At 41.5% G+C, this 25,894-nt stretch overlaps 1 pseudogene; it reads right to left on the bottom strand.

The window, feature by feature from the left end:
- Positions 1-24,486: 24,486 nt before the first annotated feature.
- LOC100750860 lies at positions 24,487-25,007 on the bottom strand (annotated as a pseudogene).
- Positions 25,008-25,894: the final 887 nt, after the last annotated feature.

Below are 25,894 nucleotides of genomic sequence, written 5' to 3'. Positions count from 1 at the left end.
CTATGGCTAATTTAAGGATGAATCCTCAAGGCCTGCTCCCCAACCATTTATGGCGAATGGATGTGACTCACATTACAGAGTTTGGCAAGTTAAAAATGTGCCACTCCACAAACAGGAGAAGCCACCAGGCATGTTATAAGTCACTGTTTAAGATGTTTTGCTTACATGGGAATGCCAAAAGTTATAAAAACAGATAATGGGTCTGGATATACTAACAAAGCTTTCCAGCAATTTTGTGCTTAATTCCTGAGACCGGTGCTACCGGGACAGCCCTTGTGGCCTAGTCCCGCCCAACGTGCATGGACCTGCCTGCCGAGCCCATAGCAGTGGGCATGGCTGGGCCTTTGGGGACGCAGCATGCCGCTGACTTGGGGGAGTGAAACGCCTGCCTCCGTGCTTCTGTAGCAGTGGCCAGACATGAGGCTAGCCCACAAGCCAGGCAGTGGTGGGGCATGCCTTAATCAGCCGAGGATAGCCTCTGGCATCCATCAATGGCTCAAAATTATACTCAAGCCTTATGGAAAGATCCCCTAACTTACAAATGGCACAGACCAGATCCAGTCCTCATTTGGGGAAAAGGACATGCATGGATTTTTGATACTCAGGCCAATAATGCTAGATGGTTTCCTAAATGGCTTTTAAAACTAAATAATCCACCCAGGGGAAGCCCCTGAGAAGCCTTCTAATTCTGCTTAATTCTAGATAAAAGATGCTGTCTTTTTGGCTACTTGTGTTTCCCACCTTCAATTGCCATTGCCGCTGGAAGCCCTTATCAGATCTACAACTACACCTGGATGATCCTCAACCAAGCCAGTGATGCTGCCAATGCTTCCACAACTATTACGACCACCCCCTCCTATTCCCCCTTGATAGTTGATTTATGTGCTTTAGCCCTAGGGGCCTTTCCAGACTAGGGAACCCCTGACCATTTTTACCTTATTCTCTCCTTAATTAACCCTACTGTTTAGGCCCTTCATCAAGCCAACCACTCCCTTATAGAGGACTGTTGAGTCTGTTATTCTTCCACCCCTCCCCTTTATCAGGGAATTGCAGGCACTTACTAATTCCTACCTTGCCTATTCTACTAGATTAACTACTTAAATTGTCACCTCTACCTTTTCAAAAACTAACCAGATTCATTAAGTCTCAGATTGACGCCATCCTCAAAAAACTGGTTTTGGTCCACTACCATCTCCTAGAGGCATTAGATTCTGAGCTGCCTGACGACTATAAAAACCCCCACAGTCCTAAAGGACTGGAATTCTCAGGCTTAAATCCATGGTAAATGCTTCTGCCTTAGCCTTACAGTCCCTTAATAATTCTCGCTATCAGGAATGCTGGATTTGCTTTTCCCCTAGGCCGCCCTTCTATGAGGACATGCTAACTTTCAAAAATCTTCTCTTCACTAATGAGACTTCCTCACTAAGATGGCATTCCGTGAATCATGAGGGCTTGACCTTTAAGTCAGGTCTCAGGCAAAGGCCTCTGTATTAGAGGACCGGAACTCCATTTCCCAGAACCCTTGCAGCCAATGTACAGCCAAACTATCATTATTAGCCAGTCATCTACATATGTAGCTGCACCTGATGGAACTTATTTTGCTTGCTCTCAGGGACTCACCACCTTTTTTCCATCTTTCAGTTTCTAGAGAATAAAGACTATTGCGTTTTGGTACGGCTTTTGTCCTGACTAACAGCACAGGCCCCGGAGGAGCTGCTCCCTAGCTGGGAGGAAAGGCCCTGTCATAAGAGAGAGCCCATTTCAGCCATCACCTTAGCTGTCATGCTGGGCTTAGGGGCAGCTGGAGCCGGAACAGGAATAGCTTCCCTAATAACTTCCAAACAGCAATATGCACATTTGACTCAATTGTCCCAAGCAGTAGATAAAGATATAAAAGAACTACAAACAGGACTCCAAAATCTAAAGGACTCTCTGGTCTCCCTGTCAGAAGTGGTACTGCAAAACAGGAGAGGACTGGATTTAATTTTCCTCAAAGAAGGCGGACTCTGTGCAGCTCTTAAAGAAGAGTGCTGTTTTTACAAAGATAAAACTGGATTAGTACAAGATAATATAGAAAAAATAAAAATCTAGAGGAGAGAAAGAAACAAAGAGAGCAACAAGAGTCCTGGTATAAAAATTGGTTTTCAACCTCCCCCTGGCTTTCTACTTTGCTACCATCTCTCCTGGGACCTCTTATAGGACTATTGCTGCTGATTTCTTTTGGCCCGTGAGCTCTCCAAAGAATGACTCGCTTTATAAAAAGTCAGATAGATTCACTTCTCCCTAAAGATTTTGTCTCCGTACAGTATCACCAGATCCAGAACCCAGGTGATGAGCAGCGTGACGAGCAGAGCGAACCAGGCAACCCCTTGGGCCATCAAGAGAGGCTTAATTTTTCTAAACTGTTAAAGGTCTAGTCACAGGCTTTAGAGCCATACTTGCCATCCCTAGGCATGCAACACTGGTAGCCCCGGGTACAAATGGCCGCCTCAACGACGGGCAACTTCCTTCCCTCCTTGACTAACCTAAGACATGGGACCCCTGGATGGCGGGTTTTTATCACCCGAAGACGGGTAAAGTCAGTGAGGTGGCAAGGTCGAACTAACCTAAGACAGAGACGGTCATGAACAAAGACCCCCTAAGAATGTTACCTGTGGCCTAGTCCTCACCTCCCTCCTTTGTAAAGGAAAAAATAAGGGGGAGATGTAAGGGGCCGTGGGCCCAAAACTATGCGGCTTAAAGCCCACCTTTGTAAGACTTTTAATGACCTTTAAGTTTGCGGCTTAAAGCCAGCTCTGTGAGCCTCCTGTAACCTGTAATTAGATACGGTTTGGCCAAGCGGAACTGCTAACTGCTTCTGTTCCGAGAAAGGGTCTGGAGCTTTTCTGTTTGCTGTTCCAAGAAAGACCACTAGATGTTCCGGCTGACAAGAAGAATGTTCCAGTCCCAGCAAATACCTGATGTTCCTTCTATTATTCCCCCCAATTCTATTGTTGCAGGGCTATTTAAGACCACTCTAAGCCCCAATAAATCGAGACCTTGACATTGCAAAGACGGACTCTTGTCCTTTCTTGCGCTGCTTGGTCTCCCTCCTCTCTCGCCCCCATTTGACTCGTAGGTGATACCCCCTCGAGACCCACAAATAACCTGGCCTGCTGGACGGGTCAAGTATACACCAACTTCCTTGAGAAATCACAGAAATGAGAGTGTAGAGAAGACATGTGGCTGTCTGAGAAAAGTCTCAAGTCCTACAGCCCCAGAACCACGGGCAAGAAAACACAACTCTTTTTCTGACAAGGTGAAAGAAACAGGTGTTGGTGAGAGAAGAGTCAAACGCTCCAAAGTAGCTGGCAAGTCAAGCCAAGCGGCAAAGCTGCCCATTTATCCAGTGGGCTGTCAGGTGTTGGCTGGGGGTAAAACATGATTTCCCTATCCTCCAATTCCCACAGAAAAAAGTTCAGGGAAGAGCAAAGAAAAAGAGAGCATTTCTACTTTGTTTTCTCACCTCCCCAACTCCAACTGAAGACTGCCTTCAGTCTAATTATTCCCCAGTTCATTCCTCACCCAGGAACCGGAATGAGTGAGTATTCTAATGTATAAACTTGAGTAATTCAGTATCCCCTTTAAAACTTATTCCTTGTATTTTTAATTCTAACACAGAAGATTGTTCACAATAAAAAAGTGCATGTAATATCAATGAACATGTTAACAAGGAGGGAGTAAAATTTTACAGGCTCCCATTCCTAGACAAAGAACTACAAGCAAATATTGACTGCTGGGAGAATTAACCTCTTCCAGGGATGAGTGCCCTAATTGATTGTCCAATGCAGAGTGGTCAGCCTTGAAACCACATAACTCAAACAACAAAAGATGACTCAGCAGGTTGGATGTATATATACTTGTACACACACACACACACACACACACACACACACACACACACACACACACGTACGAGTGCGTAGTAATAGAACGAGGCTATCAACCTGAGAGTAGGCATGGGAGCAGCTTGAGGAAGAATGACTAGGAGAGATCTGGCCCCCACAGAGTGCAGAGAGTGCAGAGGTGAGCTGCTTCAGCCCCTGCCTTGGGCCCAACTTCCCTCTGGCCAATCCTGGAAAATCCTGCCCCGGGATCTTCGACAGGACGACTCAACCCCTGAGGACCAAGCAACCCAGAGTCTGCTGACATCTGTGCGCCAGTGCTGCTCTCACCCACCTGGAGAGCGAGTGCCTCAGACCTGCCTGAACCCAACTTGAAACCCATCAGAGTATCAAAGTCAATTGCACACACCTGAAGAGAACACCGGATCCATACACAACAGGAAAGGAAGTGACACCAACTGTACCCACTGGAAGAAGAGATGGGAAGACAACAATATAAGAACACATCCAACAACAGGAAAAACAATATGACACCACCAGTCTAGTTACTCTACACCAGCAAGACATGAACATCCCAACACAGAAGAAGCATAAAAACAACTTCATGCAGATGATAGAGAACCTAAGAGAGGAAATCAGAAAATCCTTCAGAGAAATGGAAGAAAAGACGGATTAAAAGATGCAAGAAATCAAGGAAAGCCAAAAAAGCCACGAAAATACAATTAAACAGCTGAAGGAAACAGCTGAATTAGAGACAATAAAGAAAATACAAACTAAGGGAATGCTGGAAGTGGAAAAGCTGAGTAAACAATCAGGAACCACAGATGCAAGCATAACCAACAGAATACAAGAGATGGAAGACAGAATCTCAGACGCTGAAGATAAACTAGAGGAAATAAACTCATCAAGCAAAGAAAATCTGAAGTCTAACAAATCCATAACACAAAATATCCAGGAAATATGGGACACCGTGAAAAGACCAAACCTAAGGATAATAGGTATAGAAGAAGGTGAAGAAACCCAACTCAAAGGTGCAGAAAACATATTCAACAAAATCATAGAAGAAAACTTTCCCAACCTAAAGAAAGACATGCCAATGAAAGTACAAGAAGCCTACAGAAAGCCAAATAGAGTGGGCCACAAAAGAAAGTACCCTCGTCACATAATAACTAAAACACCAAATGTACAGAATAAAGAAAAAAATATTAAGAGCAGCAAGGGAAAAAGGCCAAGTAACATATAAAGGCAAACCTATCAGAATTACACCAGACTTCTCCATGGAAACGCTGAAAGCTAGAAGGACTTGGATAGATATTCTACCAACTCTGAGAGAACATGGATGCCAGCCCAGACTACTATACCCAGCAAAGCTTTCAATCACTATAAATGGAGAAAACAAGATATTCCACGACAAAACCAGATTTAAACAATATGTAACCACTAATCCAGCACTACAGAAAATACTGGAAGGAAAACTCCAACCTAAGGAAATTAACTATACTAGCATAAACATAGGCAATAAATAATCCCACTCTACAAAAACACAAAGTAAAAGGCAGGGTAAATCCACATACAATACCAGTATCAACAACAAACCAAAAACAAACAAGAATAAACTCTCCATAGACATTAATTTCCCTCAATATTAATGGTCTTAACTCGCCTATAAAAAGACACAGGCTAACAGATTGGATACGAAGACAGAATCCATCCTTCTGCTGCATGCAAGAAACACACCTCAAATTCAAAGACAGACACTACCTCAGAGTAAAGGGTTGGGATAAGATATTCCAATCAAATGGACCCAAGAAACGAGCTGGGGTAGCTATCCTAGTATCTAACAAGATAGACTTCAAACTAAAATCAATCAAAAGAGATGAAGAAGGTCATTTCATTTTCATAACAGGAAAAAATCCATCAGGAAGAAGTCTCAATTCTAAACATCTATGCCCCAAATACAAAGGCACCAACATTTGTAAAAGAAACATTATTAAAACTCAAATCACAAATAAGGCCTCACACAGTTATAGTGGGAGACTTCAACACCCCACTCTCACTACTGGACAGGACCACCAGGCAGAAACTTAACAAAGAGACAAAGGAACTAACAGAAGTTATGACCCAATTGAGATTAACAAACATTTATAGAACTTTCTATCCAAACACAAGAGAATATACCTTCTTTTCAGCATCACATGGAACCTTCTCAAAAATCGACCACATTCTCAGAAACATAGAAAACCTCAACAGGTACAAAAAAATGGAATAATCCCCTGTGTCTTATCAGACCACCATGTTTTAAAGTTAGAAATCAAAAACAAATTAAAGTGCAAAAGACCTACTAACTCATGGAAATTGAACAACCCACAACTGCAACATTCCTGGGTCAAGGAAGAAATAAAGAAATTAAAGACTTCCTAGAATTCAATGAAAATGTTGACACAACATACCCAAACTTATGGGACACTTTGAAAGCAGTACTAAGAGGAAAGTTCATAGCTCTAAGTGCTCACATGAAGAAACTAAAGAATAGCCACACCAGAGATTTGACATCACAGCTGAAAGCTCTAGAAAAAATGGAAGCAAATTCACCTCGGAGGAGCAGATGCCAGGAAATAATCAAACAGAGGGCTGAAATCAATAAAGTCGAAACAAAGAAAACAATTCAAAGAATCAATATAACAAAGAGTTGGTTCTTCGAGAAAATCAACAAGATAGACAAACAGTTATCCAAATTAACCAAAAGGCAGAGAGAGATCATGCAAATTAACAAAATCAGAAATGAAAAGGGGGACATAACAACGGATACTGAGGAGATCCAGAGAATCTTTAGGTCATACTTTGAAAACCTGTACTCCACAAAATTGAAAATTTAAAGGAAATGGACAATTTTCTGTACAGTTATAACTTACCAAAATTGAATAAAAAACAGATAAGCAACTTAAACAGACCTATAACCTCTAAGGAAATAGAAGCAGTCATCAAAAGTTTCCCAACCATAAAAAGCCTGGGGCCAGATGGATTCACTGCAGAATTCTACCAGAAATTCAAACAAGAGCTAATACCAATACTCCTCAAATTGTTCCACAAAATAGAAACAAAAGGGACATTGCCAAACTCTTTTTTATGAGGCTACAATAACCTTGATTCCCAAGCCACACAAAGACACAGCTAAGAAAGAGAGCTACAGACCAATATCCCTCATGAACATTGATGCAAAAATTCTCAATAAAATCCTGGCAAATCGAATACAAGATCATATCAAAGAAATCATCCACTATGATCAAGTAGGTTTCATCCCAGGGATGCAAGGATGGTTCAACATACGAAAATCCATCACTGTAATCCACCATATAAACAGACTGAGGGAAAAAAAAACACATAATCATCTCACTAGATGCCGAAAAAGCCTTTGACAAAATCCAACACCCCTTCATGATAAAGGTCTTGGAGAAATCAGGGATATAACAGGAACACACCTCAACATAATAAAACATAATAAAAGCAATATACAGCAAGCCAACAGCTAACAATGGAGAGAAACTCAATTCAATTCCTCTAAAATTGGGGATAAGACAAGGCTGTCCACTCTCTTCAATATTGTCCTTAAAAGTCTTAGCTAGAGCAATAAGACAACAAAAGGAGATCAAGGAAATACAGATCGGAAAGGAAGAAGTCAAACTTTCATATTTGCAGATGATATGATAGTCTACATTAGTGACCCGAAAAACTCTACCAGGGAACTCCTTCAGCAAAGTGGCAGGATACAAGATTAACTAAAAAAATCCATAGCCCTACTATATACCGATGACACATTGGTGAGAAAGAAATCAGAGAAACCTTTTACAATTGCTACAAACAACATAAAATATCTTGGGGTAACACTAACCAAAAATGTGAAAGACCTGTACCATAAAAATTTTGAGTCTCCAAAGAAAGAAATTAAAGAAGATACCAGAAAATGGAAGATAGCAGAAATGGAAAGATCTTCCATGCTCTTGGATAGGTAGGATCAACATAGTAAAAATGGCAATCTTGCCGAAAGCAATCCCCATCAAAATCCCAACACAATTCTTCACAGACCTTGAAAGAACAATTCTCAACTTTATATGCAGAAATAAAAGACCCAGGATAGCCAAAATATCCCTGTACAATAAAGGTACCTCTGGAGGCATCACCATCCCTATCTTCAAGCTATAGTCCTGAAAACAACTTGGTATTGGCACAAAAATAGACAGGTAGATCAATGGAATAGAATTGAAAACCCTGATATTAACCCACACTCCTATGAACACCTGATTTTTGACATACAATCCAAATTTACACGATGGAACAAAGAGAACATCTTCAACAAATGGTGCTGGCATAACTGGCTGCAGACATGTAGAAGACTGCAGCTAGACCCAAGCCTATTTATTGCCTTGCATAAAACTTAAGTCAAAATGGGTCAAAGATCTCAACATAAATCCAGCTACACTGAACCTATTAGAAGACAAAGTGGGAAATACCCTTGAATTAATTGGTACAGGAGACTACTTCCTGAACATTACACCAGTAACACAGACACTGAGGTCAACAATTGATAAATGGGACCTCCTGAAACTGAGAAGCTTCTGTATAGCAAAGGAGACAGTCAGCAAGACAAAATGGCAGCTGACAGACTGGGAAAAGATATTCCAACCCCACATCTGACAGAGGGCTGATCTCCAAAATATACAAAGAACTCAAGAAGCTAGTCTCCAAAACACCAAACAACCCAATTAAAAAGTGGGGTACAGAACTAAATAGACAATTCTCAATAGAGGAATCTAAAATGGCTGAAAGACACATAAGAAAGTGTTCAACATCCTTAGCCATCAGGGAAATGCAAATCAAAACAACTCTGAGATACCATCTTACTCCTGTCAGAATGGCCAAAATCAAAAACACCAATGACAGTTCATGTTGGAGAGGATGTGGAGAAAGGGGAACACTTCTCCACTGCTGGTGGGAGTGCCAACTTGTACAGCCACTTTGGAAATCAGTATGGCAACTCTTCAAAAATATGGGAATGAGTCTACCACAAGATCCAGCAATTCCACTCTTAGGCGTATACCCAAAAGAAGCACATTCATACAACAAGGACATCTGTTCAACGATGTTCATAGCAGCACTATTTGTAATAGCCAGAAACTGGAAGCAGCCTAGATGCCCCTCAACTGAAGAATGGATAGAGAAAATGTGGTACATTTACACAATGGAGTACTACTCAGTGGAAAAAAACAATGGAATCTTGAAATTTGCAGGAAAATGGATGGATCTAGAAGAAACCATTCTGAGCAAGGTAACCCAGTCGCAAAAAGACAAACATGGTATGTACTCACACACACATGAGTTAATAAATTGAATTGGGGTATAGATCAGTGGTAGAACACTTGCCTAGCTATATAAGTCCTGGAGTTCAATTCCCCATACTGCTAAAGAAAAGGAAGGAAGGAGGTTCTGAGAGCCTTTATTACTTATTACAGAAGTAGCAATTAATATTCTAGGTATCAACCCACCAGAATTAACTTCTGATGGAGAAAACTTGCCTTGCAAATTCTGCAAGAAATACAGACTCCAGAATATCTGTTGCTATGAATTTGGCTGTATAATCTTGATATATAGAACATATACTAGGTGCTTTATATTCTCAAAAAGGCCCTGGAGAAAGGAAATTCCTTCTCACTAGGGCATCAGCGGTAAGATCTGTAGCCTCTGAATCTCACCCAGTCCCTTAGTCCATTTAACCCTCCCCACCTCTTAAGTTTGCCTGGACTGGACATTTCACAAGTCACTTTTGTCAAGACCTTATCTGCCTTCCTGGCTCTGAGAAATAGACATGCCCCTATCTTTGCTATTGTCAGAGAATTGCCAATTGTGTCTGTGGGTATATAAACTGGAAACCTTATGGGATCTAGAAGAATTTTTTAAGAACTTCTAAAGAGAACTTTAAGAGAGAGCTTATAGAGTGTAAGGGGCCGTTTCCTACATTATAATGGTGCCTGAAGACACCAAGATGTAAATTACTTCACAGGCGCTGGGTAATCTCCATTCCTTTGATCTCTGCCTATCCCGTGGCTCATTTTGGCCTGAGGAGCTAAAGCCATTCATAGGGTAACACGTCCCAGGCGACTGGTCAGCCTTTATAAGGGATGGTTTTCTTGGTTCAATGTCTCCGCTCAGTCTCCACTCTGGTAAGATGCATTAAAGCTTGTCTGCAGAAGGATCCGAGTGTCCCGTGTATGATTTCTTGCTGGCGAGAAATACAGAGCACGCGCGGGACAATAGAGTGAGAAATTTTAGAGAGAACTATAGGAGAGAAACTTTTGAAGAGAACTTAGGGGATGGAGAGACCCCTTTTTGAAGAATAAAGAGCCATGAGAAGAATGATATGTGTATGAACTGATTCGTTCACCCTCAGACCTTTTTAGCAAGCTGTAAGCCTGCTGTAAGCCTCATGCCTGCTGTAAGCCTCTGGCATGAACCCTCCTTAAGGAGGGTGGGAAAAGAAAGATACTAATAAGCAATGTTGAAAGCCAGACTTACATGAATGTAAGACACTCACCTTCATCTGAGCCCTTACACTACTGTGCTCCATTTATTCAATATGAAAAATATTAGTATATTTTCATGTAAATAGGCAATCAGTTTCAACAATTATGGCTCTTTTCCTAAATTCTAAATGTGCATAAAACTTCTTAATTACTCTCACTTCTAAAATCCTGTAAACGCTTACTGTTCTTCAATGCTAAAATAGAAGTCCTTTGGGAAATGTCTCCATTTTCTATAAAGAAAAAGGCAGAACAAATATTAAATTAATAGTCAAGAAGCATGATGGATATCCACAATGAGTTCAGTTTGCTTACTGCCCACTTAAATCATGTTATACAGTTTTCTGCACCATGGACTTTTGTTCAGAATGCTATCCACTGTGCATCTATCCAAACCCCACTCATGTCAAAACCAGCTCATCCTTGAAACCTCTCTTCATTCTGCATTTCCCCTAACTACTACTCTATCCCTTCCCTTTCTATCACAGGCTAATTTCTGGAAAGAAATGGTTTTATTCATATCTTCATTCACAGCTCCAACTACCAGTGGCCAGCTTCCACCAACTACCACTAACCCTGTTCTAAGTTTACCAGCTAACTACTTACCACCAAGCTAATGAGCACTCTGAAGTTCCTGTCTAATTTAGTGCTTCCCTCCTTTAAACTGTCTTTGCTTTCCTGTGTTAATACAGCTTCCTCTTGATGCCTTTTCCACCATTCTGGTTCATTCTTAAGGCTCTTACAACTACCCTTTCTTTCTCACCACTACGTAACTGAGAGCATGCCTTAGTGCTCTGTCCCTGGCCTTATTCTCATTTCACCCATCATCTTTACTTAGTTGTCATGTAACTATGCATTATATGTGTATGACTTCTGAGTTTCTATTTACAATCTGGACTATGCCTATTGCACATTTGCAATATCTCCTAAGATACATGTTTCACCTTTGTCTTAAAACCTGATGGTCTTCCTGTATCTCATATATGAAAAGATGTCAGATATTATAGACTATTTGGAGTCCCTTAATACCCCTTAATGTCTACATTTTACATACACTGAATATTCTTACCTAACTCTTTTAGACTCCTTCCCTACATCTCTGAATTTTGCCTAATTCCAACTCATATTTCAAATTCAACTTCCAAATTCATCTCTTCTAAAAACTCTCTGATGACCACCCCATCACACCCTGTGTGGATTTGGTTCTCATTGTATGTTGTCTTATGCAGCAAACTTCATGCTCTCTAGCAGAAAACAACCTTGAACTTCTCATCCTTCTGCCTCCACCCACTGAGTTCTGGGATTACAGGAACATTGAACCACACGTGGTTTTTGCAGTGCTAGATCAAACTCAGGGCTTCAGGCACGCAAAGCAAGCACTTTACCAAATGAGCTACACTTCTAGTCACAACCTTTTTGCTTTCCATATCTTCTCTCACTAAATGTTTTCTAAAAGTAAATATTTTTATTTATTTGTATATGTTGCATAGTACCTAACCCCTGACATGTAAAAGGCACTGAATATCAGGTCCATCACACTAAACAACTTGAACTGGTTCTATTAACATAGATGACAATATGTCCCTGGTGTTATGCCATGTAGTGACCCAGTCAATATATCTAATGAAGCAATCCCCAAGCTCATTTAATAATGAATAAAAAAATTGTCCTGTGAATTGATTTTATTTTTCCATGCTTTTATTTTCACTTTATTATGTTTTAAACTTTTGAATTTTATTTACTGTTGGTATATATTCAGCATCCAAACTGACACTAGTTTCATGCCGTACATTTGCTAATCAATGATGCACTTTGCTTACATTTACCCATCACCCTTCTGCTTGTCCTCATATCCTATAACTTTAGGAATTACTTTTTCAAATATACACAATAGCTTCCAAATTCGAAAATTCTATGTCCATTTATCTGGAAGCTCTAGATGTTCTCATTCAACCTCAAGTCATAGATATCTCAACCAGAGCAAAAAGGCCCCTCTTATTCTTCCTAACAGTTTCAAGTCACTCCAACCTTGCCAGAGAATCACTTTACCTTCCTTGATGTTCACCACGTGTTCAAATCAAATATGACTTAACCCAGTGGAATAAGCAAATGAGGCTTTAAAGGGCGGTGTTACTAAACTTATTTAAGTGCCAGAGTGACACTGGGCATCTGCAATACCAGGATTCAAGAGGCTGAAGCACCAGGATCAAGAGTTCAAGATAGCTGGGATACACAATTCCAGGCCAGTCTGGACAACACAGACACTGTCTCAAAAACTCAAACATACAAAAGTATTTTATTAAGCTTCATGATTGCTCTCAGTGGAAGTATTCTGTTTAGGCAGACAGAGTGACAGTGGTTATACATACCATCAGCATCAAGCATTTTCTCTAACATCTTTTGTTCCTCAGGTTTTAAAGGAACATTGAGGTCACTGAAAGCCTCCTTTAAGTTGGCAATTTGAATTTTGTCAGAGCTCATAAACTTCACAGTATTAAGGGCTGTTTGTACATCTGAAAGCAAATGGAGAGTCTCAAAGTCACTTCATATTTTTTCTTTGTAAATGTTTTCATGTTCTATGTGATGAACAATAATACACAAATAATTTAGGTTTCTTGCCAAATGTATATCACAACATTGCCTCCAAAACTAACCAAATTATCCATAAACTCCATCATCCTGAGTATTTCCCTGTGGTAACCAGTTGTTTTTGTCGAAGTATGAAAAACTAAGGGGAATCGAAGAAGGAAAACTACTTAACTCAAGAGTTGGAGACCAACCTGGAAATAGAATAAAACTTGGCTTCAGAATGAACAATGAATAAATGGGATTTGGGCATACCATTAAAAATAGCACATTCATACAATAAGGACATCTGTTCAACTATGTTCATGGCAGCATTGTTTGTAATAGCCAGAACCTGGAAGCAATCTAGATGCCCCTCTACTGAAGAATGGATAGAGAAAATGTGGTACATTTACACAATGGAGTATTACTCAGTTTATGACCTGCCTCATGGCTGGTCTACATAAGGCTGCCCTGAAACCAATAAACTATGAAAAGCTTCTAGACATAGTTCAGGACAAAATGGAAAATCCCTCTCAGTTCCTAGATAGAATGCCTTACACAGGCCTTTTTGCTGTATACTAACCTAGACCCTGAGGGGACAAAGGGAAGACAACTCCTTATGACATATTTTTTTTCTCAGAGCTATCCTGACATTAGGGCTAAACTTAAGCATCTAGAGCAGGGACCCTAACCCCACAGGCAGAGGCTCTAAGAGTGGCTTTTAAGGTGTACCATGGGAGAGATAACAAGGTCCTTAAGCATAAATACCAGATGCTGGCCAAGGCCATCCAACTGGCCTCGAAGTCTGCCCAGGATCCCTCCAGGGCTCGAGGACCGCAACATCCATGTTCCAAATGTGGTCAGGAAGGGCATTGGGCCCAGGCTTATCCTAATCCCTGTGCACCACGCAAATCATGTCCAAAATGCCAGGAAGAGGGCCACTAGTCAGTGGACTGTCCTCATGCCCCTCCTGGCAGGAGGACATCAGACACAGACCGCCCTCCAGCTGACTTCCTAGCCTTGGCCATGGACAATGACAATGATTGAAGGGGCCTGGGCTGTCTTGACCCGACCACTGTCATCTTTGACAGGGAGTCCTGGGTAGACATTAAGGTATCAGGGTGGTCCATCTCCTTCCTTTTGGACACCGGTGCCACATACTCAGTCCTCAGGGAGTTTTGGGGACCCACCTCCCTTGTTGGGGTAGAGGGACTTACCTCATTAGACTCCACCACTCAGTTGCATTTTCAAGGGAATTCCCCTCACTTATTAGTTTTTGGTTATACCAACTTGTCTTGTGCCCTTACTGGGGAGGGATCTTTTAGCCAAGGTAGAAGCCTCTATTTCCTTTGCTCTCCACATTTGCCTAACTCCAGACTCACCAGCGGCTCCTCTCTTCTTCCTCCTAGCCACTGATCCTGTGGGTTCCAGTATGTTGTTTCCTCTACCAGCCTCTCAGGTAGACCCCAAAGTCTGGGACACCCAAAACCCCTCTGTGGCTAGGCACCATTCCCCCATTGTCATTCAGTTACAGGACCCCTCAAGGTACATCGCTCAAGTCCAGTACCCACTCCCACTCCAGAGACCTAGGGGACTTAAACCTATTATCTCTGACCTCCTAAGGAAAAAGTTACTTTGCCCTACATCCTCTCCCTTTAATACCCCTATACTGACAGTTAAAAAACCTAATGGGACCTATTGCCTGTTCCAGGACCTCTGGCTCATTAATTCTGCAGTTGTCCCCCTCCATCCTGTGGTACCCATTCCCTACACACTTCTTTCCACTATCCCCTCAAGGACCTCTCCTTTCTCAGTTTTGGACCTTAAGGATGCCTCTTTCTCTCTACCTCTCGACACCCAGTCTCAAAATATCTTTGCTTTCACCTGGGCTGACCCTGACACCCAAGCCTCCACTCAGCTCACCTGGACTGTCCTACCACAGGGCTTCTGGGACAGCCCACACTTACTTGGCCAGGCTCTGGCTTCTGACCTGCTCTCTCTGTCTCTCCCCAAATCTAAGCTCATACAATATGTAGATGATATTTTACTTTTTAGCCCATTCTTGGAAGTTAGCCAGACTGACACCTCCGCTCTTCTAAATTTCCTGTCCAGCAGGGGTTACAGAGTCTCACCTTCCAAGGTCCAACTGTCCACTCCTCAGGTCACCTACTTGGGACTAACCATTACCCCAACTCACAAAGCTATTACTTTAGACAGAAAAAAAACCTAATCCAGTCTCTTGTAGTTCCTTCCACTAAAGAGGAGGTTTTATCGTTTCTAGGAATAGCTGGCTTCTCCTGGATCCCCTCTTCCTCTCTCCTTGCTCATCCTCTGTATGAGGCAAGTCTTGGCTCTCCATATGAACCTCTCCTTAACCCTGTTACTAAGCCCTTTCAGAAACTCAAACAGGCTCTTCTCTAGGCCCCAGTCCTTCATCTTCCAGACCTAACTGGTCCTTTCTCCCTCTACATAACAGAAAAGGAGGGGTATGCCCTTGAAGTTTTAGGCCACCAGCTAGGACCTTCTTTTGCACCCATAGCATATCTGGCGAAAAAACTAGACCTGACGACCCAAGGGTGGGCACCCTGCATACGTGCTTTAGCAGCTGCTGAGCTCCTTATTCATGAGTCAAAGTAACTAACCTTTGGGTCACCCATCACTGTCTTCTCCCATCAGAACCTGTTTCATCTCCTAATTTACAGAGGCTTACAAACTCTACCTCCTTCTCAAGTTCTTTCCCTCCAGGTGGCGCTGGTAGAAGATGCCACACTTACTTTCCAATCCTGCCCACCCACCCCTCAATATCTCAAATCTTCTACCTCAGCATAATACTAACTATTCCCCATCTCATTCCTGCATTGAAACCTTTGAGGAACTATTGCCCCATCCTTCACACATACAGGAAGGCACACTACCTCAGGCCATCTATATCTGTACACAGATGGCAGCTCCTTTTTTACATGAGGAGACTGTAGAGCGGGCTATGGCATAGCGTCAAATATCAGGGTGGCGGAGGCATGGGCACTCCCTGCCCACACTACTAACCAACAGGCTGAATTAATAGCCCTCACCTGTGCCTTCCAATTAGCACAGGGACATTCTCTAAATATTTACACAGACTCCAAATATGCCTTTCATATCCTCCTGTTGTTATCTGGAAAGAGTGTGGGCTACTTAATACAAAAGGAGGATCCATAACTAACTCAGGTTATACTATGGCCATGCTAAAGGCCTCTCACCTCCCCAAAGCTATAGGAATTATTCACTGCCAGTCTCATCAGACTGACAGCTCCATTATCTCTAGGAGCAACAACTGGGCTGATGAAGCAGCTAGGGCTGCAGCCCTCAGAGACCCAGATCTACCTCACCCACCACAGGGAGTTCATACACTACAACCCACATCCTCATAGCCACCTCCTGACATTCGACAAATTCTGTCTTTCTTACACCAGCTCTTCCACCCTAACAGTCAGGCTCTTTCTCAGTTTGTCAAGGCTCACCTCCAGCCCACTTCTGAGGACTTATACTTCTTAAAAACTGTCACTGCCTCTTGTAAAACCTGTCAGATGTCAGACCCTAACTCCAGGTATTGTATTCCCCCTTTCCCCACCCATCAGGCCAGGGGCTCTCTCCTAGGGACTGACTGACAACTTGACTTTACCCACATGCGCACAATCAGGCAAATTAAATATCTCCTGGTACTAGTGGATACCTTCTCAGGGTGGGTAGAGGCATTTCCTACCACTAACAAGAAAGCTCAGACAGTCTCTGACATCCTTCTCAGGGAAATTATTCCCTGGTTTGGGATTCCATGCAACCTCTCTTCTGTCAGACAATGGTCCTGAGTTTACCTCTCAGATCTCCCAAACTCTCAACATCCCTTGGCATTTTCATATTCCGTATCACCCCCAGTCCTCAGGGAAGGTAGAGTGAACTAACTGTTCTTTAAAGAATGTTCTTATAAAAATGTCACAGGAACTTCACCTTGACTGGATAAAGCTCTTTTCAGGCTTAGGGCTCTCCCCAAACGACCCCTTTTCATCTCACCCTTTGAACTCATGTACGGGTGGCCAGCTCTAACGCCAGGCCTCTCACCTAAACTCTCACCTCTCCCTGACCACCTGCTTACGCCTTTACTTCATCATCTCCGTTCCCTCCTACGGGACTTTACTCCCTGCGTTGGCCATGTGCCAACCCCTGTACATTCCCAATTAATATTGGGGACCAGGTCCTTCTCCCTCCTCCAGACCAATGCCCCTCATCCCTGTACCCTAAAAGGCAGGGCCCCTTCAAGGTGATTCTTGTGACTCCAACAGCTGCTAAGCTTGAGGGCCTTCTCCTCTGGATTCACTTCTCCCACCTCAAGCCCTTTACTTTCCCCCCCCGAGACTCACCCCTCATACACAGTTTCTGCAACAGGACCCTGTTCCCTTAAGCTTCGGAGGACACCAGGATTAACTACTTTGCCTCCTATTTCAGAAGAATAAGGCTCCACTCCTACAACCACACCCTGCCAGACTGGGAACACCATATGCTTTCCTTCCTGTTCTCAGGCTGATCTAAACTCTCCTGTTTCTAATTACACCCTGCTCATCAATCTCCTATGTATACCTCAATAACTCACTTAAAACTTCTAATCCAACCAATTAGCTGTTGTTACAGGTATGCCAACCAGAAGCCACGGATCTAGAGACACAAAGACCACCAAACATTTGTGCCGTCTGAGTAGAGGATTCTTGTAAGTTCCAGGGAGCTGAATTGGACCCATCCAAACAGGTCAGATTCACTCCAAATAAATATTATTCAATCTCTCTCCTGGTCCAGGGATTCCCTTCCTTCATCTTGGGACCCCCACGGGAACCCCTCCCACATTTTACAATCCTCCCCTCAAGTACCAGGACCTAAGAAAAAATTATTTTCTAAACCTAACTTTGTCCTCTAGTCTGCTAACATTTTGCCAGACATACAGAGATGCCAGAGTTCCAAACAGCCAGGACTTCAATAGAGCAACCAGCTACCCCAGGATGTGGCAATACACATCCCCCAAAGATGTGTATTTAGGTCCCCCAAAGATGGTCAATACCCCCCAGGTCAGCAGGAAGTAGTCTTGAGAACTGGACATCCTTATTCCCTAACCTGCCACATCTAACACCCCACCTTTTTAATAAAAAGTAAAGGCGGGAATGAAGGGTTCAGGCATTAATGCTGACCTGCCCACTCTTTAAGAAACAGATCCCACCCACTGACAGTGGGCGGGTCACACACCGTGATGTGGCCATGTCATTGCCATGTCTCTCCTTATACAGCACAGAGCTTCATGAGCACTCTGCGCATGAGTGAGGACTCAGTGTGCATGTGTGGGCTTTCCCTTTTAAGCTCATACCCTTAAGCCCCCTCCTGTCTCTGGTTGGCCACCATCTAACCCCATTTGCCCCCCTTTCCTTTCTACCAATAAACATGTTTTATTACCGTTCGCTGCAGCAAAGTAACAACAGTATGTACTCACTCATATATGGATTTTAGACAAAGAGCAAAGGACTACCAGCCTACAATCCATACTGCTGGAGGAGCTAGGAAACAAGGAGGACCCCAAGAGAAGATTGCATAGTCCCTCGAAGAAGGGAAGAGGGACGAGAACCCCTGGGAGCACGGGAGTGGGGAGGAAGGGGGAAGAAGGGGAACAGGGAGGAGAACAGGAGGACTGAGACAGGGGAGGAATAGAGGAGGGCAAGAAAGGAGATTCCTTGACAGAGGGAGACAGTACAGGTTTGGAAAGAAGTCTGGCACAAGGGAAGTGTTAGGGGATCCACAGAGATGACCCCAACTAAGAATCCAGGCAGTGGTGGAGAGGCTGCCTTTGATGCCCTTCCCCTATAATGAGATTGATGATTACCTTGGTTACCATTCCTAGAGCCTTCATCCACTAGCTGATAGAAGCAGAAGCAGGCACCCACAGCTAAACCCTGAGCCATACTCCTGGAATCCAGTTGGTAGAGGGAGGAGGGATGAGCAAAGGCGCCAAGACGGTGCTGGAGAAACCCACAGAAACAGTGAACCTGACCTAGTGAGAGCATGGAGACTCTACTCGTAAAGCAGGGGAACCAGCATTGGATCAAACCAAGCCCTCTGAATATGGGTGCCAGCTAGGAAGCCAAGACAGTCTATGGGACCTCTAACAGTGGAGCCAGTCTTTATCCCTAGAGCACAAATAGACTTTGGGAGCCCATTCTCTATGGAGGGATACTATTACAGCTCAGATACAGGAAGGAAGGCCTGGGCCCTCCCCCAAATGATGTGAAGGTCCCCTGTGGAGGGCCTTACTATCCCTGGGGAGGGGTGTGAGTTGGAGAGTTGGTGGAGAGCATGAGAGGATGGGAGGGCGAGGGAATGGGGGGATGGATATGTAAATAAGAGCACTTCTAAAATAAATATATATAAATATATCATTCAAAATGGACCATATGATATAAATGTAAAAATATAAAATAATTAGATGAAAACACACAGTAACTGAGCAAGAAGGCCATGTGCCCATAAGAAGCTGTGGCAAGAGCACCAAGTATCTGAAGTCAGCTGAGCTCTATAACAAGACCTGACAGAGAAGAAGGGTATAGGAAAGAGGAGGGGGAGGCGGAGAGAAGAGGAAGAGACAAGAAAAGATGTGGTAAAACCTTTAAGCACTTGGCAAGGCACAGATTTCTTACATATGACACCAAAAGTGTAATTCATAAAAGAAAAAGGTAATTAACTAAGATTACTAAAAACTAAGATTAATGAACTTCTAAAGACACTTTTAAGAAAATAGAGACAAGTAGAAGACTTGGAGAAAAAAATTGCTAAGCATGTATCTTATATCCATACTATATAAAGAAATAATAAAGATAACCCAACTTAAAAATGAGTTAAAAAAAAAACATGAACCAAAGAAATACGAAGAGAAAATAGGGAAATAAAAGATATTCAACATCGTAAGTCACCAGGAATATGCAAAGAAAAGCCACAGTGATGCACTATTCACACTTGTGAGACGGTTAAATGACTACATCACAGTTAGCAAGAACATGGAGACACTGGAGTGCTCAAGTACTTCCACTGCCGATGCAAATGAATATAAAAGGCTGTAACCACTTTATGAAACAGTTCAACAGTTTCTCAGAAACTTAGACATACCTCATAATACGACCCAGTTACCCACCTACTGGTAATTAACCAGAAGTAAAAGCATGCCTATACGACAACCTGTACATGTATGTTTGCAGCAGCTTTTAGGTTGAAAGACCCAAACTAAAGACATCATAATATATACCATCAAGTCAATATATAAACTGCACTATACCTATAAAATGGAATAGCACTCAGTAATAAAAGAATGAGTTACTGAAGCATGTCAGGCATTGATAAACCTCAACACTATTGTACCACATAAAGAAGACCATCAAAAAGGATTTAAATGCAAACCTAAGTCTTAAGTAACAGAAAGACCAGTGATTGCTAGGAGTAATAAATACAAAGAAGGTAGAGAAGGCAGGTGACATTATCAAGGTATATGAAGAAAATCTGGGGGTAGGATGTGTTTATTATCTTGATTGTGATGACAACATCACAAATGTATTCACTTCACCAAATCATGAAATTTAAATACAAAAGCATATTTTATATACAAGCTATACTTCATAATGCTACTTCAAAATAGTATTTTAATACAATGAAAATATTTTAAATCAGATGTCAGTTGACCCACCTGCCAATACGGGGTCTGGTTTCTGTGTGCTTAACTTCTCCAAAATTTCTTTGAGACTTACTTCATCATTTTCTAAAAAATAGAAGGTCATAATTATAAAATGGCAAAGCGCTAGTGCTACTAATCACTAAGTGACAGAAGGTGGGACAGGCAGGTGTCAATAATCCATCATAAAACAACTACAACAGAAGATGGAAATAGATAAATATTCTAACTTCTGAAATGCAACAGGACCAAAACCAGAGCTGAGACAGCTCTACCTAGAATCTCCTCCTTTAAAACAGAAGTTTAACTATATTCATTTACTTGGCTTAAAAGTAAAATATAAATTTTCATATATGAATGCAAATATATATATATATGTAAAATAGACTTGATCTGGGATAAACAGAGTATGTCTCTGATAAATATCTCCAGGAGAAAATAATAGGAATTTTAATGCATTTTTAATATGCCTACCTTCTGTTGTATCTTCTAGATCATCTACCTATCTACGCCTTGCTTTTTGTTATATTTCAAATATAACAGTTTGTCTCTCAATTGGAAGGATGACTTTAATCAGAAAGACAGAAGAGGGGTCTGGGAGATGGCTCAACAGGCCAAGTGCTTGCCGTGCAAGAATGAGGACCATAGTCTTCAATCACCCCCCTCCTTGATATTGAGACAGGATCTCTTACTTGAGTCCAGAGCTTTCCAGTTCAGCTTGTCTAGCTAGCTATTTGCTCAGGGATCCCTTGTTCCACTTCCCACAAAGTAGTTTTACAGGCAAGTCACCAAGAGACAGAGATAACTCTGGGAAGAAGAAAGGCAGACAAGGCAGTAGGCTCAAAGAGGAAACAGGAGGTGCAAGATGGAAGAGCACAGATGCCACATGACAGAATGCAGATTGATATAAATGGGTTAATTTAAGTTTTAAGAGCTGGTGGGACAAGCCTAAGTTAAGGTCAAGCTTTTATACTTAACAAGTCGGTCATTATTTGGGAGCTGGTTGGTGGGACATAAAAAGATTCATTATATTTAGTGGTACAACACATGGCAGGACCACACAGACAGAGAGGCCATGCCACCCAGTGCCACAGCAGAACACTCACAACAGTCAGCTGCTGCTCATAGGGACTTGGGAAATTAGGCTCAACAACTTCCCAGAGCTGTGGCGATAAACAGCCACTCACATCCTTACCCACAGTTTGAGGCTAGGATCTCAGAGAACTAAGGAGAGCAGAGCCAGCCTCCAGAGTCAAGTGGCAAGAGCCTAGCCACCACTTAGCAGTTTAAGCTTTGGCTCATGTGGTCAGAGAACATTGAGGGTGCTTAGTAAAGCCAGGTCCAGACAAAACAAAACAAACAAATATAAAGACCCTCTGAACAGATATAGAATGCTTAAAATGTGCTTAGATGCAGAAAAATGGGTATAGAAAATCATAGAAATAATAAATAAATAATGATTTTATTTTTAAATTTATTTTAAAATAATAAAGTCTTTAAAGAAAGAGCAAAGTAATAAAAAAGGCCACATAAAGATGGGAAATACACAGGGTGTCTGGATTCCATATGGTGCTTTGTTGACTTTGAATTTTTTAAATGACAATGTACAAAAAACAATAGCTACTGAGAGATATTGGATTATGAAAACTGCTAAATTAAACCAACTTATATATATTTTAAGAATGGCTTAACTTCAAAATGGAAGTTAAAAAACATGTGTTAGGGGATAGGTTATGCCTTTACTTCCACAAAAAACCAAAAAGTTATCATTATCTTCACAATTAATAAAGACCAGATTTGATTGGGGGAGACATAAAAAAACAAGAAAGACTACAGGACAGATGACATATGAGCTGATCCCTCTGCTATGGGAACACCTCTGAGGCTGGATAAGACATGGCAAATCTTGTTGGCTACAGATTCCTTATGACAGTTTGGTTATGCAATCCAAACAGACTTACAAAGTTGACAGAAATGCCTTCTACCTGATCCAACATAAAACAAAAAGTCATCTTTAACTGACTTGTACACACTTCACATTCCATACTTGTGTTAATGCAGATATGCACATTTCCTTTAAAAGTCTGTGTTTTCAGAAAACAAAAAAGACACCAATGAAGACAAATAGACTAGGTAATCCAGTCTCAAAATGCCTCTGTTGCAGTTTCCTCAAAATTCTGCATCCAGAACAACTTCAAAGCTGCTAGTTGAGATGGTTCAGCCTCACAGACTATCCAGCCAAGATTTCAGATAAGCTCTACACTTCCCATTACACATAGATTAATACAGCTAGTTCTCTCAGGACTTGACATTATCTTAATTTCTTCAGGGTCCCCTAAAGATATTGTTGTTCCCAGACAGTAGGAAGGAATTTTAAGAAAACAATTCCCCCATTCCCAAGGAGTGGGGTGGGTAGTTTTTGGTTGTTCAGTGGATTATGGATATTTGTCATCATTTAGGAGGGGTTGTTTGCAAATTATTACTGGTCATGGCAAGTGAGGAAACTATGCAAGGGAGGTGAGATTCAAGGATCTCTTTCTGAAAAGAAAAAAAAATGGAGTATAGGAATGATAGGATAAAATGGTAGATAGTTGAATCTACTTTAAACAAAAAAAAAAGCAACTATTAATCTCAAGTATTTCACATTGGTATAGATTTTTGCATATTGATACAAATTTAAGGTTATTTCTGTTATACTGTATATGTTTCTACTCTTGCTTAAGGTATTGTACCTATGCAGCTAATTTAAAAATGTGAAGTTTTAGGCTTTGAAAGCTATTTAGGATAATAAAGAAAGGTTGGTCATCTATAACAATCAAACTAATAGTAATGTTAGGTATGTTTTCAAGGTCAAACAGATATATTTTAAATAGATAGATGGTCTTCAAATACTTCTAAGACCTACAGAATATGACATTTGAAATGTCTTGATAACATAAGGATTTTCATGACAGTGAGACACGTCTGCTTCTGGCAGCACCAATCTACTTCAGAGATGGTGATGGGCATCAAAGAAGCACCATATAGAGTTTGCTTTCATTCATGGCCAAGTTAGCCACTGAGGAAAGAAACTGCCCTTGCTGTCCAAATTGGACAAGCAGAACACAAAAGAAGGCAACTGCCAAACTTTGCCAAGACAAGGTAGGACAGTACTTCAAAATTCCTGCTTCACAAAAAAGTCTGACAGATATTCTAGGCCTGTAGACCAAAGATGGATGCCCCAACATTACAGAGAAGCCTTGGGTAACTGTGCAGATATCTCTATTGTTTCTATAGTTTTGGAAGTTGTTTGCTCTATACTTCCTGTTTATTCAGGTAATATTATATCCTTCTCAGGTCTTTGATGGGGCTGAAGACAAGACAGTTACAGTTTTACAGTTTTCCTTGTTACCAAATTCAAAAGAAGCTTACATAAAAAATGTAAAGTTTATAAGGTTGAAAAACATAAAAGCCTAAGTTGTTTATCTAATAAAATGTTTTGAGGTCTAAAAATCACAGTTTTAGGATGGTAATACAAGTTATGATAGAAAATGGTTTAAATATGAAACCTTAAATTCATCAAGATAGGATAAATAATAACGTATTTTCCCTGAATATGCCAATACAAATGGATTGGACATTGTGGATGCAATTCTTATCTGATAATTGTTCTTTTTTTAGGGCAAAGAGAGAAAATTTTATTTGGTGAAAGCAAAGATCACCCAGAAGAGAGAAGATGGGCAATGTACTGTGATAAGGGAGCCTAGGAGGGGCCACATAGAAATCTCTCACTGGGCAAGGCACAAGCTGGGGATATGGAAATGTCCTCAGTCAATCAGCGCCATCCGGACAAGCTCTTCATAGTTGATACAACCATTGCTGTCCTTGTGCCCTGCCATCAGCATCTCCATTTCTTCCTCTGTCATCTTCTCTCCCGGTGTGACAAGAACATGATGGATTTCAGCACCCATGATGCTGCTGTTTCCTTCCTTGTCAAACACATGAAGGCCTTCAACATAATCCTCATAAGTTTCCTGGCCCTTGTTGTTAGACACAGTCTGCAGCATGGGCAGGAAGTGCTCAAAGTCCAGCACCTTCATATCCATCTCATCACTCCTGGAGTTCCCTAGGACCTTGAGCACCTAGGCATTGGTAGGGTTCTGCCCAAGGCTCTCATCACATCCCCACATTGGCTGTACAGGATTTTGCCATCACCTGTTCAAACAGCTGGAAAGCCTCCTTGAATTCTACAGTCTGGTCCTCAGTGAAGTCATACATCTCAGCTGCTCAGCTCTGCAAAACCTTTTCCAGCAGTAATCCTGGTATTGTTCTTTATTGTACATAGTTTTACTGTTAGAGTTGAAAGCTTTTCTTTTTATTTAGACAAAAACAGGGAAATGTGGGATATTTGTACTATGATTGGTGTGATAAAGAGCTGAATGGCCAATAGCTAGGCAGGAAGAGGTTAGGTGGGACTTCCAGAGACAGAGAGGACTCTGAGAAGAAAAAAGGCAGAGAATCCAGGAGACACAGAAAGGAAACAGGAGGTGCAAGATGGAAGAGAGGTAATGCCACATAATAGAAGGTAGATTAATATATATGAGTTAATTTAAGTTATAAGAGCTAAGGCTGGGTTTTCATGTCATATTTGAGAGCTAGCTGGCAGGACAGAGAAAGGCTCATTGCACATGTATCCATCATCATCATCATCATTATCTTGGGGTAGATTATACAGCATGTAAACTACACCTCAATGTTAAAAAGACAATGAATAGTTTCAAAGGAGAAACTATACAATAGGAAAGAAGAATTCACCATCAACAGAGGCCTTTCTCAGGATCTCCTTCAATGTATTGGAGCTTATTGGAATTCCAGTACTGCTGAGATTGGAGATCAGTTCATTTGCAGACATGTTATTTTTGATATTATCAAAAAACGTAATCTCTTTCAATAAACCTGCAAATAAGGGAGGAAATGAGAACAGATGTTAACACTGACATCAAGTCCTTTTTAAATCTTGGTACCCACAGCCTACAAAAAGGAAACAGGGATATCTTTAAAGGAATTCTGAGTCAAAAAGCTTGTAAAACTCATCAGTGGGTCTTGTCTTAAGAAGTCAATTAAACAATAAACAAAATCAAAGGGTTGTAAGAGCTCCTTTTCAG

This window comes from Cricetulus griseus, chromosome 7 (assembly GCF_003668045.3).
Source record: "Cricetulus griseus strain 17A/GY chromosome 7, alternate assembly CriGri-PICRH-1.0, whole genome shotgun sequence".
NCBI classification, from domain to species: Eukaryota; Metazoa; Chordata; class Mammalia; order Rodentia; family Cricetidae; genus Cricetulus; species Cricetulus griseus.
The sequence above is the reverse complement of the archived record's forward strand: the minus strand, read 5'-3'. Positions and strand labels throughout refer to the sequence as shown.